The sequence below is a fragment of the Dioscorea cayenensis genome, chromosome 2 (assembly GCF_009730915.1).
Source record: "Dioscorea cayenensis subsp. rotundata cultivar TDr96_F1 chromosome 2, TDr96_F1_v2_PseudoChromosome.rev07_lg8_w22 25.fasta, whole genome shotgun sequence".
Taxonomy (NCBI): Eukaryota; Viridiplantae; Streptophyta; class Magnoliopsida; order Dioscoreales; family Dioscoreaceae; genus Dioscorea; species Dioscorea cayenensis.
Genome location: NC_052472.1, coordinates 3,379,900 through 3,396,475, shown reverse-complemented (window position 1 = coordinate 3,396,475; position 16,576 = coordinate 3,379,900). Strand labels below are relative to the sequence as shown.

Here is a 16,576-nt window from a genome sequence, read left to right as displayed (position 1 = left end):
CACTCTCATTCTCGGAGAAGAAGAGAGGAGAGGAGCTCTCACTTAGAGAAGTGAGGAGGAAAGGAGAAGACTTATAATCTTGGCTTTGGTTGTAATAGCTTCCATTCATCAATAAAGAGTTCTACTCTTTTCTCTCTTAACTTTGTGTCTTGCTTTACTTTGTGCGTGTCCTTAGGCTGGTGAGAGTTTCTTCACCGATTCGGAGTAGGCTAACTTGTAAGGAGCACAAGTGCCGCGCGGTTGAGTGTTTTGGTTGCCACACCAAAGACCCCCATGACAGTTCCCTTGAAAAATTTTTTTCTTATTTTGTAGACATTACTCATTTCATTCAACAAAGGACCATTATGGGTTTGTTAATATACCCATCAAAATTTTATATTATATTTTATAAACTTTAAATTATTTAAATTATAGATAACCAATAAAATTTTTTTATATACGCTTTAATTATTTCTAAAAATTATTAAAAATCATGAATTTTTTAGTAAATTCATATTGAAAACATCAGATCTCCTAAGAAAAATCCAATAATCCGATAGTGTGGTGGAGGATCCGATTAGTACAATAGTCGTTGGTGTTTGACCCGCCGACGTTGAACACGATTGGGAGGTTCTCCGAGTAAGCTCCAACGACGACGTTGATCACGCTGAGACCTCTGATGGTGAAGGTAACGGCACATACACAAATGCCACGGCATCGGGCGTAGCCGACGTTGAGATGGTCCAGTAGTGTTCGGTTAAAACCTCTGGCTGACGCAGATTTGAAAGAGCCGGCGAGTGAGATGGTGTGGCTTGAAGGGATTGATGAGAAGGGATTCCCAAAAGATGGCGGCTGAGTGTTTGAGAAGTTTGGAAATTTTTCTAAGATGGCTTAGGTTGGATGATGTTAAGGGTAATTGGGTAATTTTGTTAAGTTGAGTTAAGTGAGAACTATGGTTAATTCCATAACTCTAATGGTGGCTAACTGATAACTATCGACGGGGATATATAAGTAAAAATATTAGTTTTATGGGAGTATGCAAGCAAATATTATTTTTATAGGAGTATTTAAGCAATTTTATGGTTTTGCATAGGTATGCAAAGCAATTTTTCCCAAATAAATACATATAAACTCATAAGTATATAAATAAATATACACTCATACATGTCCATATATAATAAATGAATTATTAATAGTTATATATTTGAATTTTATTAATTAATGTTTATAATTTTTATATAATCCGCAATAAAAAAAGTAAAAGTAAAAAAAGTTGTTAATATGAGTGGAGGTATAATTTTTAATCTTCTTTTTACTTTACCCTTTAAAGAATTTAATACCTTATGTCTTTTTCCATTTCTGGATAAATCAATATACATCTCGAGCAATCTGGTTGGAAAATCATTCTTATAAAAATTGTTACCTAGAAAGTCAAAAACAAAAAAACAAAAAAACAAAAAAACCCCAAAAAATTTACCTAAGTTTCTCTCTCTGTTGTTTAACTCATTGCTTGTCACAGAATGAAATTGTTTTTTTCGCTAAGTTATTCAAATCACTGAAATTCAACAGAAACACAGACTAAGGTTCTAAGAAAGTTCAACAAAAATCATTGTTACCAAGTCTCTAAAAATGCTGATCTAATTGATGATCAAACACTGAACTTAGTTAGACACCATCTCATCAAGTACCATGCCTGAAAATTATATAATAATATATACTCTCAATATAATCAAGGCAAAAACCATCATCTCAATAACATGATGACTAGATAAGGGACTAATGCACAAGCGAAAAGAGCAACTCATCCTCATGGAAAAGCTGAAAGCTTTCATTGAAAACGTCGTCGATCCATTTCATTAGCTTGTTTTGCTCGGTAGCGCAGAAATTATCAGTTGTATGTTGTCCAGGTGGATGGAAACCGTGGCGAGGTTAATGGAGGCATGTCCCGGACGTTGACATCCAATGGGAGCAGTCGGAACTCTATATCGAGTTCCCTTAAGACTTTGATCATTTCTTGAAACACCATCTCTCTTCTCGCCCATCTCAATCCCATGTCCTGATAATTAATACGATGTCGCAACCATATTGATATTCTCAGCCTATTCATGTCATCCACATCTCTGAGCATTACAGTTGGAGTTGGATACCAATGTTCCTTCTTGCTCTCAATAAAACTGTGAACATCAAAGTGGATAAATGGTACTCGTTAGTTTAACCATCCGCTCAGATATATATATATATATATATATATAGTCATTTTCACATGCCGAAAGTAAGAGTTAAGGTAAAAATTAAGAGAGAGATGATAAAGAGTAAAGAGTAACTTCAGAAAAGAGAGGATAAGAAATAAAGTAACATGTTCAACATGTGTCTGGTGCTTGAATCAAATGCTGTTAAAATAAGAAATCAATAATAACCAAACTAGATGAAGCAGGAAGCATATGTACAAGTTTGCAGAGCAACAATCAATCACGCATTGGCCAATATACCTTCAGTGAGAGGGAAAAAAGAATCTGACTACTGGCAAGTAGAATTTATGACTTGTCAACATGATCATGAAATAATAAATCATTATCAGTCTAAATCCTGTGTGTGAATTTCTTAATAACAGAGTTGGAGCTTCAAGCAACAACAACAACAGTGACTGCTGGAAAGCATAAAATAACTATCTTCTGTTTAAACCATGACTTTAAATGATGCAATCTTTGTTAAAAAAAGTTGAGAAATTTTGTTTTTGAACTCATGATGAATCACTCTACTTACAAAGGACATCACAAAACCCATCAAATGTAATTGACTACAATCTAGTCAAGCACCAAACATACTTTGTCAACACACATGAGCCAGTATAAACCATTACTGAATAAGACATGATTCTAAATAATGCAAAAATCTGTCTCAAAATTAAATATGCCATGGGCTAAAATACACGTAGCTATACCATGCAAAAATCTGTCTCAAAAATAAATATGCCATGTGCTAAAATACACGTAGCTATACCATGCAAAACCTGTCACTTAAGTACATCCTAGTGATAGTAAATTTAATTCAAGGGCAAAAACTACATGGCACTATGCCAGGTGGTTTGAAGAAATATTCTGTCCCAACAAAAAAAAATGCCTTACTTTGGAGCAAAAATTCAGCTTTGCCATGGATAACACTCTCATGAAGATTGGATGTCAACTTTATCTTCATATTCAAAGTTATGATTTGGAAAAACTTCTTTTACTGAAAGTCTATACACACAAACATTGGGACTGTGTCCATACACATGGACAATTCTAATTGGGGTTTTGTTTGATTATTCTTGAAACACCAAACTTAATAGGGCCCTTATGTCAAGTGCATAACTTGTGTTTGTAAATTAGATAAAATCTACATCTCTAATTTGCATATGTAATGTATTAATTCAAGTAATTCAACACCTAAGTAGCAAAAAAATTCTGGAAAGAGAAATCTCTATATTGTCTATTTGATTGCTCCATTAAAACTCTGACATGAATTTTCTACTCTCAAGTTTTTACGACCAAACATAAATATGAATAGTTAGAGAAGTGAACAGCCATTATACTTGTAGCTTTCCCACAGAATTGATTCATTTAAAATCCATGACACAGATTCTGATATCCAAGTGCCTGAGCATCATCCCCTAGTAGTTGTTTGTGACACAATTAGTAATCATAAAAAGTTCAACTTCCACCAAACTAATTGTGCCTCACGCACTTTGATGAAAAGCTTTAATTTCCAACTAGTTCTGTAAAATTTACGTTATCTAACACCACCTCTAAGCAAAAGAAAATAAAGAGATAAATGAGGCTTTGAAAGTATGAATAGTAAGTATTAACACATACCTTCACTATTGATCTGTTTATAACTTTATATTAGAAAAATGACATGACTCTAACAAACAAATACTAAAGACAAAGTAAGCAGCATGCATGCTGATTTGTCGGATATGTCTTATTGAGATTGGTAAAACTAAACAATGCAATACTAGATATTATGTTGCAACTTGATGCAGTTACTATCACTAGAAATTGATAATAATTAGACCTCAATGGAAAATGCATCAAGATGCACTTTTCAGTGTGTAAATGAATTTATTCTTTAAGCTATAGTTTATCTTCCAATACACATAGGAAATATAGCAGTCATATTACACCATACCATACTAGTTAAACTTAAATTTAGAATCAGAAACAGTTCTTATATACCTCTTTATCCGATCTTTCATGATGGCAAGCTTCTGTACCGGAGTGGCAACATGCACACAGAAGTCAATCGAATCTCCCATATCTGGGCTTCGATAAATGTTGCCGATAAGTTTGGTAGACAGTAAACTGTTTGGGTATATGATTTTCATGTTGTCGTACCTCAGAAATACTGTTGTCAATATATTCATCTCCTCAACTACCATCTGAAAAGGAAACATTCAGATTCACTAACTCTCTCAAGAAAAGATAGTAATGAAAAACCATAATAACATGTTTGGCTATGTTCCATACCTGAACCCCCTCTATTTCACAACGATCACCAACATCAAAGGGGTGCATCACAAACAAGAAAATTATAGCTTCAAAGGTGGTCTTCAAAGTGTTGCCAAACATAAAAACAGCCAGAAGCATCTGAGAACTTATAAGCACAAAAAAGTGGGTAGTTGCGATCCCCAAAATAAGAAGCCAAAGGCCAAATACAATTATGCCTACAACCACATTTGCCATCTGATGAAGCTTATCAACTGCTGTTTTTGTGTCGTTTAGAGTTAAGGAAAGGGCTCGGCGTTCTCTGAATGCATTAACCTGCAATATCCATGCATGATGCTCTCAATTGCTTGCAGACAAACATCACTGAATTGCATATAAGATATCCTCTCAAAAGGAGTAGAGAATTGGCAAAATAGAAGTGACCATCTTACCACCCAGTTCTTTAGAGACCTTTTTGTTACTCGCTTGATTTCTTGTGCTCCTTCAAACAGGCTCATAGTCTTCACAGCTTCATCATCACGCATGAAACGCATCAGATCCTCCAAATAAATGTGCCTGCAAGTTCTCAAGTTGTGCATGAAAAATGAGCTTCAGATAAGAATTGAAAAAATTGCAATAATTCGTGAAGTAATTTAAACAAAAGATGAGACTTCAAAGTAAAATAAATATGATAAAAAATAACAGAGCACGGGCCAAAGAGCCTGTTTTTTTCTGAAAAGGGCTTCTACCTAAATTTGGGAAAAAGATAAGAGGAAAAACACTGAATTTTTCATATTTTAGTTGGGAGATCTCATTACTTTTCTTGATCAAATCCAATCTGGCCTATTAAATAGTTGAAATTTGGAGCAGATTTACAATTTTCCAAATATATCAAATGAAAAGAAAATTTGGGAACCACATTAAGATTTCATAAACTGAATACCACTGTCTAAAGTAGTAAGAGGTCAAATGCGGCCTAACATTAAGGAGATGAAGTTTAAAACTTGCAGGGAATTAACCTACATTTTACTTCAACTAGTCATTTTTTATCTATTCAGAGAGCGTTTACTGCTCAAATTTAAATTTAAGGATGCATAATGATGCGCCAAGCATAACCAACTGAAGCTGATCATTGCTTGCTGCCAAATACACAGGTTTTCTTAATTTTTTTTAAAAAAAAGCATATTTCATTACCAAAACATTCAATATAAAGCAACAGTTTGATCAACCATCAACTTCGACCACTAAGATATTATTCAATCTGTTTTTTGACTCTTCGAAATGAATTGTAAATAGAAACGAAAAACAAATTAAAAAAGAAGCTAACCAAGCAGTTGATTGTTTGCAATTTTTCTTATAATTTAATGCTTCGAACATAGCTGATATTTTAATACCAAATGAAAAGGACTGCATTCAAATTCATGAAACAAGGTGCTAAAGCACCTCCAATTGCAAACTAGCTATTAAATATCAAAGGCTGATATTTTTAAGTATTCCTGTCAAAGGATTCTTCAATTGGAGTACCATTTTAAAACCAATTCCTTCAACACCAATTAGAGGAAATTAAGACAATTGTGAATCATGACGATATAATCATCTATAATTAGATACTAATCTTCAAGCATTTGAACAATTTAGAATCACAAACCTGAGTCTTGAGCTGAGGTTACATATGGCACTCACGCATAACAGCAAACTGGCATCTCAACCTTATTCTATTTCAAGTCATATTGGCTTTAGGAGTGCAGTGGTTCAATTAAGAGAACAACAAAAGTTTTAAATACACACTATACAAGATAAGGGACACCCAGGTTCACCTGGCAGTCAGACATCATCAACATTGAGTCCAACCTAGATCAAAATAAGTTATATTGGCTTCAGGAGCGCAGTAGGTTCAATTAAAAGAACATTAAGGTCTTACATAACAAACTATACAAGATAAAGCACGCTTCTTGTTTATCCGGCAGTCAGATATCATCAACATCGAGTCCGACCTAGCTCAAATTGGATAATGTACAGTGTATCAACTTGCATATCAAATGATATAATAAGCCCTCTTGTCAGTGGCATAACACAATATAGGCAGACTAATATCACTAGCTACTTGCACAAATGGCTATTTAACCTAGATATGCTCTGTCCTCTTCAGGCAATCATTTTATGAACGAAAACATGATTTCTGAGAAGAAGAGGGGGACACAGAAAAAAAAAAACTAAAGCAAGGTCAGTGAGAGGCCTTAGTTTGGTGGGCAGATCAAAACATCCAAAAACCACGAAACCTATTCATCCTTGGCTTGGTTATAAACACACTTGTTATCTATTGAGAAAATAACAAAATAATCGGTCAATGAAATGTGCAACTGAAGAAATTATTGGGTTCTATCATATGGTTTTGGAAACTGGGAAACATATTCCACCCAAAATATTAAGAAATTGACTAAGCAATGAGTTTATAAGAAACAAAAATGTCCAAACAGAAGCTGCAAGAAGAAATTGCCGTGAAAATAAGATAGGTCCAATATATTTCTAAAAAATTGAAAAAGGAAGATCGATATTCCTCTAAAGTAAATTTCAAAGAGTTTCCTAACCATAAGTCCAATACTTAGACATTTCACATCAACAGCCCAAGTCTTTGTATCCACAAATAAAAATAAGATTGGTGTCTCTTATTAGGTAGCTTAACTATCAAATCAACCAAAGCCTCATTAGAAGCATAACAATTATTTTCAAGCTTTTACAATCATAATTTTGTCCCAAGTGCAGTGTCAAATAGACCCACAGATAGTAACATCATGGGAAACGTAAACATCAGGTCTGAGTTTTAAGCACACAAACAGGGTAATGCATTAGACAGGTCAAAATAGAGTAGAAACATGACATATTCCTCTTTAGATATTTCCATAAGCAACTAAATTCACATCATCAACAAGTCTCATCAATGCAAAGAACCTAAAAGAACCAAAACGGCAGGTCTTTTCATATTCAAAGTCACAAATATAATTGAAAGAACAGTATGCAAGACTTACTTGGAACCAGGCTTGGCCACATTATTAAAGATCTTCTTAGCAGCGACCTTGGCCTCATTCTCGCTCCGGATCTGCATGGTTGACTCATCCTCCATGCCTGCGTCAGTTATCTGCTCATCAAGAGTAGCCAGCGTCCCATGCCTCACAATCCGCATCAGCCTCTTCATGTTCCAAGCTGATACATTCTTCTGATTGAGCTTGTGCAGCTGGTCAATGGTGATTCCATCCCCCTGTTGCGGCTGCTGCTTGCTGAAATCCCTTTTTGAGACAGCTCCAGAGAACCTGACACTCTTACGCCCAATCTGGTGGCTCCTCTGTATCCCTCCATGCCCACTGCCACCACTTTGCCCACTCCCCACCAATCACCCTCCCACTCCGGCACGGCAATGCAGCCGCCCGGAGATCATTTGGTATAGTAACCCCTGCCTTCTGGAGCTTCTGCACTTCGGCCATAATCCGTTCTTCATCCTCCCTAATATGCTCAATCTCAACCAATGGAGGGCCGGAGAGTGTCTCTATGACGTACTGGTTGAAGAGAGCTTCCTGAATTCGGTCAAAAATAGGTACTGACATGGAACGAGGAGGCCAGAACCTTCACAAGAAGGGTCTTGACAAGCCGGAAGACAGTGGCAACCAGGAGGCAAAACAAGACTTTGGTGACGTACGGCAAGGTTTTGCTTTTCGTCTCCCTCTCGACCTTCTTGTCGAACATGAAATGCCAAGCCATGAGTACGAGGCCGAGCCAGAGGCAGTTCTGAACGGCCTTTCGGAGGCCATAGACGAAGTAGAGCACTCGCTTGCGGAGCAAGAAGTTGCGCTCGATGAAGAAGACGATCAACCGGATAACCCAGCCGGAGACGAGGCGGCCGCAGATGAGCACGAGAACAAGCAGCTCCCACTTCCAGAGATGCAGGTTCCACACGGTTTGGCGTTCAAGGACGGGGATGAAAATGCTGCAGAAGAAGAAGGCGATGATTAAGATGAAGCTCACCAATTGGAGGATCGTGAAAAACACCCCACGAATCTTGCTTAAATCCGTCCGGGAGGTCCTCCTCGAGAAAAGGGTCGTCATCGTCGTCATCCGGCTTGCCGAGCAGCCCAGATTTCATCTGTCCGGACTTTGGGATCTTCCCGGACTTCCGGTTATCGTCAAAGGCGGCCGGCGCGGGGTCCATCAACCTCGATCTCGTCTTCACACGGAGAAGAGTTGACGAGCGGCGGAATGACGAGTTAGACGTGCAACGGAGGACCTCACCGCCGCCATCATCTCTCGGACTAGTCGGAACCCTAGCACCACCCCGACGGTGAACGGACCCAGATCTAACAGCATCCTCCGAAGAAGACGACGGCGACTCATCCCCCGCCTCTTCAAACGAAACGCGACGATCCTTCGACGACTCCCGCTTGAGCTCCTCCATCTCGAAATCCATGTCCAACGACAACTCCTCGCCGGAAGCTCGCTGCTTCCGGATAAACGAGCTAATAAGCTTCGACGGCGGGTCCTGTTCCATCGGAAAGCTAAACTCCGGCGCCGCACCACCACCAACCTGCTCAGAGAAATCGTAGCTCGATCCACGCCAAATGCGACCGTTAGCGGTGCCGGAACCGGCGGATGATGGCGGAGAGCCGCTTTTTCCGTCGATGCGGACAATGACCTCTTCCCGGTGATCGGAGAGAATGGGCTGGTGTTCCTGGGCGTGATCGCAATCGAAAGAAGGATTCCGAGACGATGGTCGCTTGTAGGAGCTCTGGGGTTTGAAGGAATTCCTCAAGGAATCCATCATCGTAGCAACAATGGCGAGAGCGAGAGAGAGCGAGAGAGAGCGAGAAGAGAAGACAATGCTGGGAATTCGTGCCTTTTTTTTATTATAATTATTTTTTTTAATTATGATAAAATAAAGAAACGCGGACACGTGTTCAGTTGGACCTTGGTGCGCTCGACGAGATGAACACGTGGAAAAATGTGGTGTTTGCTGTTTGGAATGGCACAGTGGATTTGGAAAGGATATAGGGGTTTTATTTAATAAAGGGGCACTTTTGTGAGTATTAATTACGGAAATGGGATCATCGCGTTTTGACTTGCTTGCTTGCTTGCTACGCGTCCGTCAGTTTCGGCAGTGAGTATGGAGACTGCTTTCAAGGGTGGAATCGTAAATTTAGGTAGCTTGCTCTTTTAATTGCGTTTTTTTTCTTATTAGCCCCTGTGAGATTTTTAATTTACATTGGTGTGAATGGCTGGTCTATCTTTATTTTAAAAAATCAAATTAAAAAAAATATAAATATATATATCCATAATTACTTGTAAATTTTAGAGTAACATACTCCTTCCTCGATTGTTTTTTATTTGTCGTAAATAACCGAATTTAGTTATTTTACATAATTTAATAAAATATTAATTATTTTTTTAAAATTATTTTTAATTTATATCTTCATATTTTTTACATTAAATTTTAAAAAAATTAAATAAAATATTAAAATAATTTTAAAAAAATAATAAATAATTCTTAACATTCAAAATAACAAATAAAAAAAACATAGCTTCATAATAGATAAGAAAAACACGAGAAGTATATGATAAGCGAAAAATCAAAGAAGTTAACAAGATTCCCATTCTATAACTTTCCCGGCACAAATTCCAAAAACATGAGGGTTTTGGTACCTGTGGGCCCGCGTGAGGGTTTTGGGATTTCAATGTTAACAACAGAAATGTGGGCCCAACAAAGAGTGATGACACGGCAAGAAACCAATAAATAAAGAAAAGATAATAAATTATATAATAATAATTAATAATAATAATAATAAATTAATAATGACGAAAAGGTAGCAAACTTGCAATGACACTGCAAAGTCGAACAAAAAGCATGATGTTCTAAATAATTATTATTAAAATTAAAATAATAGTAATAATAAATAAATAATGAGGTTTTCTGTGGTGTTGAATGTGAGCAGGGGGGACAAGAGTAGCATGAGAATGTTTTTTTAACGTTTTTGTTGTAGGACACCTGTTCACAAAAGATAGCATTAAAATTATTCTCAATATCATCAAGGATCTTTGACTTCTAAAATTTGTGTGGTAGCTCTTTTCAATTTCTATTTGCCAACCACTATCTATCTGCATTGAATTATCATTGTCGACCTATTATATGTATAAACTTCCTCCGTTCACAAGTCATTTAAAAAAAAAATTATTCTATTTTAGTTAGTAAGTTATAGAGTATAACCTGTTCACTTGTGAGAAAATGTTGGGAAGCAACACTTATATGAAGGAAAAGAAGTGATATCATTTATATTACTTTTGATGTTCATTTGTTTTTGATGAGAATGTGATAATGAAACAGGGAGAATCTGAGTGTTGGATGGAGTTTTATTAATTTTTAAAAATTGAAAATGAACGGATATGAATAATTATAAAATTACTCACCTCGCTATTTCATAGAAAAAAATATTAAAAATGGGTTTAGTTTAAAATCTACTTTCGAATCGAAGTCTAAAAATATCACTAATAACATAAATCGGGGATAAGTTAGACCACTCTCTCTACTGACCTCACTTCAATCTAAATAAAAGCAAGAAATGAAGAGTCTCATATCTAATCTTCATGAAATAAGTATGATTTCAAAAAAAAATATATATATATATATTAATTATTTAATTTATTTATTTTTAAATTTAAAAAAATTTGTATTTTAGAATTAAGAGAGTATATATGTATCACATATTTTTGTATAAAATAATTTAACTTTTTTAAATTTTATAGAATAATAAATCAATTTGTTATATTAAGATAAAATACGTGAAACAAGCAGCAACACTACTAAAATATATTTCCTCAAGTCAATGGTCAAGACTAAGTTTTATAAAAAGTTCCTAAAATCTAATATATATATATATATATATATATATATATATATATATTATAACATGACATTTTTTTGTACTTTTTCATAGAATTGTTTACTCCCATAAATAGGCATTTTTCTTTAAAAAGAGAAAAAGCCAATATTTACTCCCATTAATACTTATTTTCTCTAAATTATCAAGATGAAAAAAGAAAGATAATTAATACTTACAAAAATTCTAAAAAGCTTTTAAATAATATGGATAGATGGAAGTATAATTTCACTACATTCCTTAGTCCAAATAATAAATGTTTGTGTTAGTTCCGTCGATGTGGTTTGTGTTTTAGAGAACACTTAAATACTCATAGAAAACTTACACAAACCAAACAAAAAGGAGACACACAAAATTGATAACCCAGTTCAGCGTCCACTCGTCTACGTTTGGAGGGTCAAGCCTTAAGATAAACAATCTACTAAAAGAGGCAAAAATAGATGAGTACAAACACTTGTCACTCGCTCTCCCAGCAATAAAGATCACTACCCTCTCTAGATTGTCTAATGCTCACACATACTCCTCCACAAGAGACATACCCAATCTCAGAGCAAGGTAGCTTTATATAGACGCCTCAGCGTCCCAAATATAGTCCATACCTCTTATAGAATCCCACGCCTACTAATTTTAAAAACCTTCTAAAATTAGCTGTTGCAACTCCCGTTGTAACATAAATTGCAACATGGTCAGCGATCAGCGACTTGACCGAGTTCGTTACGTTGCGAACGACCTCGAGACCCATCAACCTCCCGGTCATACTTAGTGCGAGTCGGTCTGAACCCGGTCTCCCCGACTACCTAAGCACTCAGCCTACCCCTCCTCGGGTTCCTCGCCATGCGGTTCCTCGCATGGGAGGCACGCTCGTTTGTGCGTCTTCATGAAACTTACCAAACTTGATCTTCAATTCACCCAAATTTGGCCTTCAAATCTTTCTAAGAAAGATCTTCAATCAATCATCTCAATCATGACAATAATAGCATGTCTTCAAAGCTTACCCTTAATAGTCTTCCATCATACTCATTAAGATTTCTTCAAATCATACCTTCAATAACTTTCAATCATACCATTGATAGATATTTCTTCAATTAAGCTTCATCCATATTTAGTCTTCAATCAAATCTCTCTAAATATGATCTTGATATGATCTTATCTTCAAGTTGTAACACATACCAAAAATAGTTTCACCAAAATCTTCAAGATATTTGCCTCTAAACCAAAACTCCTTACCATATCACAATGTTTTGCCATGTCATCAATTTTGTCACGTCACAAAGTTTATCACGTCATCTTGTTTTAGTGTCAAATCATACCAATAATAGTGAACTTGCACTAACAATTTGCATATATTAATGTGTAAACACATCAATCTACTAAAATAAAATTTTTAAAAAATAATTTATTATATATTATTTCATTAAAAAAAAAAAGGATAGTTTGTAAGTAGTTTCTTCAAATTTAATGATACAGGTTAAGGATTAAGTATACCAATTTAGACCATTTATCAATCAACCAAAAAATAATCATCACAAGATATGTTCATCTTGATCTTTGTTTCATAAAATTAAACTTAAAAAATTATTAATTAACATTAATTTGGTTGAAATATTATAAAATTAAAAAAATTAAAGATTTTAAAATTAATGATCAAATAAATTGACTTTCTTCTCCTATTGAAATGCACTAATTTATATTAATCCATAATTAGTTATAAGTATGCATTAAGCAAATCAATTTTAGTAAATATGTAATCTTTTTATTAATATTAAACTTTCTAATGGGTTGCAGTTTGCACCATATAAAAAAGAGGAAATTTGGTATCATTTTGTATTCAATTTTCCCAATAACTCAAATAATTAAAATTATCATTTCCCATCTTTGTCCCATCCAATTTATAATTAATATGAAGCATTTATAATAATAATAATAATAATAATAATTATTATTATTATTATTATTATTATTATTATTATTATTAAATGATAAAACAGCCATTTGAATAGTGTGATTCATACACAACTAATTCATGAAATCAAATTTAAAAAAAAAAAAAAATCTGTTTCCTGAATCATAATAATATTAGCGTTAATTTAGCCCTTTGACCAATGACATTACCAGCTTGTGTTAGTAAAATTAAAATATTAGTTTTTTATTTTTTAGAATATATATCAAAGACAAGAGACTCTACGTACGTGCTGATAGACTATAAAACTGTTGGCATATGCATACTACAAAACATTTTATTTACATATTTAATAAAATAAAAGTTTATATTTTGATATTTATCCTTGTGAAAAGCTTTTTTTTTCCATATATAACTCTTCAATAAAAAAATAATATAAGCATATATATATATATATATATATATATATATATATATACACCTCTACAACAATGCATTTTTTTTAGTTATAATTACTTTTTAGTCTTTGAAAAGTTTTATTCTTCCTATTTAGTCCCAACAATGCATTTTTTTTAGTTATAATTACTTTTTAGTCTTTGAAAAGTTTTATAAGCATTTTTTTTTAGTTATAATTACTTTTTAGTCTTTGAAAAGTATTATTTTTCCTATTCAGTCCCTCTGACTTTTCCATTTTCACAAAAGTCTCACCTTTAATGTTTGCATTTCTTTTCAGTCCTTGTCGTCAAAACCGTTAGTCAATTGGCAGTGAAATGCCAAAGTTGCCCTTATCTCAAAAGCAAATATTAGAGGGGTTTTCCCCTCCATGTCATATCAACTTTTGCAGAAAAGGAAAAAGGCAAATCCCAAAGAAGTTATCAATGTCAGAACCTTGTCATTTTATTTATCGACTCTTCTTCTTCTTCTTCTTCTTCTTTTTCATCTTAGTGCCAAAGCGTCTCATGTCCTCCTTCGATTCTTCTTTGTCCTCTTTGTATTTGTACACCTTCTTAAGGCCCGGAAAAGAGCTTTGTTAAGTTTGTCATTGTCTCATTTTTTTATTCTCCATTCTGTAGAGGCCATGGGAAAAGCTTTTTGAAGTTCTTCATCTTTTCATCTCTTATACTAAGTAACAGCCGATAACCTTTGTAGCTTTTTCAAATTCTATATAGGTGTGCATAATCCATGGAAACCTTTTGTGCTATGACACGATACAAAGGAGAAAGACGTATGTATCAATTCACCGTATTGAGTTCATGGGAAACAGTAATGGGTGACATAAGTGAGCAGTGGGCACTGGATAGTTCTATGGTCAGGGTGAAGTTCGTGACACCTAACTCGTACAAGACGCTTTGCTAAATTGAGTTGGATACTGGCTTTCAACGCATGTGTCATATACATCATACTTTCAACAAGTCTGTCGTCGACATCACCATCAAGGACACGAGTGGGTCAGTGGATGGCAACTTGGCCTCATTGATTCCTTTGTAATAACAATGATAACTATTGCCGGTTATGTTTCATTTGTGTGTTACTGTGTAATTAGTCACATACATGTTTATTAAATTGGATTTATGTGTATTACAATTGTTCTCTGTGTAATATTATGCGTTTCTGTGAAATATTATGTTTTACTGTGTAACATTACCCATTCTTGTGTAGGTTTCAAGTTTTTTGAGAAATAAACCATGGTATTGATATTCTCTGTGTTATGCATTGTCATGCATGGACGCCTTCTCAGCAAGTATGAACACCGATGTCGAGACATATCTGTCCCAACATTCTCTAGCACTTAGTATTGTTCAGTCTTCACAAATACTTTATGGCCTAACCTTAAAAGTGGGCCAACGCTTAGACAATGCAAAGCAGTTCAACGATTGCTTACGCAGTAACGCCATAAGACAAAATTTTGATTTTACGTTTATAAAAAATGATAAACTTTGGGTGACCGTCAAGTGCGCTGCTCTAAATTGGTATTGTCGTGTGTATACATCAAAAAAGGGAAATGTTGACACCTTCCAGGTGAAGACAATGCAATCAACGCACAGTTGCGGTGGAGGCATTGGTACAACATCGTACCTTAAAGCAAGCAAAAAATAGGTCTCTCAACATGTAATGCAGAAACTCAAGGAGCGACCATTATATAGAGTTGTCAATATTCAAAAAGATATATTATAGGACCATGGTGTTCGCCTACCATATAAGCGTGTTTTGATGGGGAAGGAGATTACATGGGCCACAATTCATAGTAAGGAGGTTAGTAGCTACGATTTGCTTCTCTGGTATGCGGGAAAGGTGGCTCGAGTCAATCCCGGTAGTTTTTGAAAAATCATTGAGAATGACGGTGAGTGATTTAAACGCGTTTTCTTCTCTTTTTGGGCATGTTTGTTGGGGTTCAAGATGGGGTGCAGGCCATTACTTTTCGTTGACAGAACTCATTTGCTTGGCAAAGCATGGCTGGATTCTCATTAGGTGCAATCGGTAAAGATGGCAATAAGGGTATCTTCCATATAACATTACTGTGGTTGACAACGAAACAATGATAATTGGACTTGGTTTCTTGCTACTCTCAAGGAGGCATTATGACGGTGAAGATGATTACGAGGAAGTTATTACATTTATCTCGGATCAGTCAAAGGGTCTTGCTAACGCAGTTGCGCGAGTGCTCCCATCATCGCTGCATGGTTATTATGCGTGCCATTTGGAAGCCAACTTCATGAAGGCTAACGGCAGGGCTCGAGAAATCATTAAAAAAGAACAATGTTGGGCGATAATAAAAATTGCGTGCAGCATACCGTCTAAAGAGTTCGGACGATGCATTCGATGAACTTGCGACTATATCGGCCAATGCACATGATTGGTTGTTACACAACTCCGACATTAATCATTGGTGTAACTATTTATTGAAGGGCATGCGGTGCTATGAGATATACTCGAATGTAGCAGAGTCTTTTAATGTCTGCATTAAAGAGGCAAGGCATCTACTGATAATGAGTGTAGTCGATACTATATGGTAAGATTAATCTACGGTTCAGTGTTTAATGTGTACTAATTGACGATACTGTGTAAGAATTGTGGTTATTGTGTAAAAACTATTTTTTTCCTATGTAGTAGACAGTGGTCATTGTAGAAATACTTGTTCATGTCCAATAGTTTTAATACATGTTTAATATATGACATTGTTGTGTACAATATTGTTTTCCTATGTATAATTTTAAGTTACTGTATGCGATATTACATACATGTGTAATATTTAAAAATATTATGTAGTATTTAATGTTAATGGGTAAAATCATGAATTGCTATGTATGATTACAAAC

At 35.1% G+C, this 16,576-nt stretch overlaps 1 pseudogene; it reads right to left on the bottom strand.

The window, feature by feature from the left end:
- Positions 1–1,617: 1,617 nt before the first annotated feature.
- LOC120279280 lies at positions 1,618–9,288 on the bottom strand (annotated as a pseudogene).
- Positions 9,289–16,576: the final 7,288 nt, after the last annotated feature.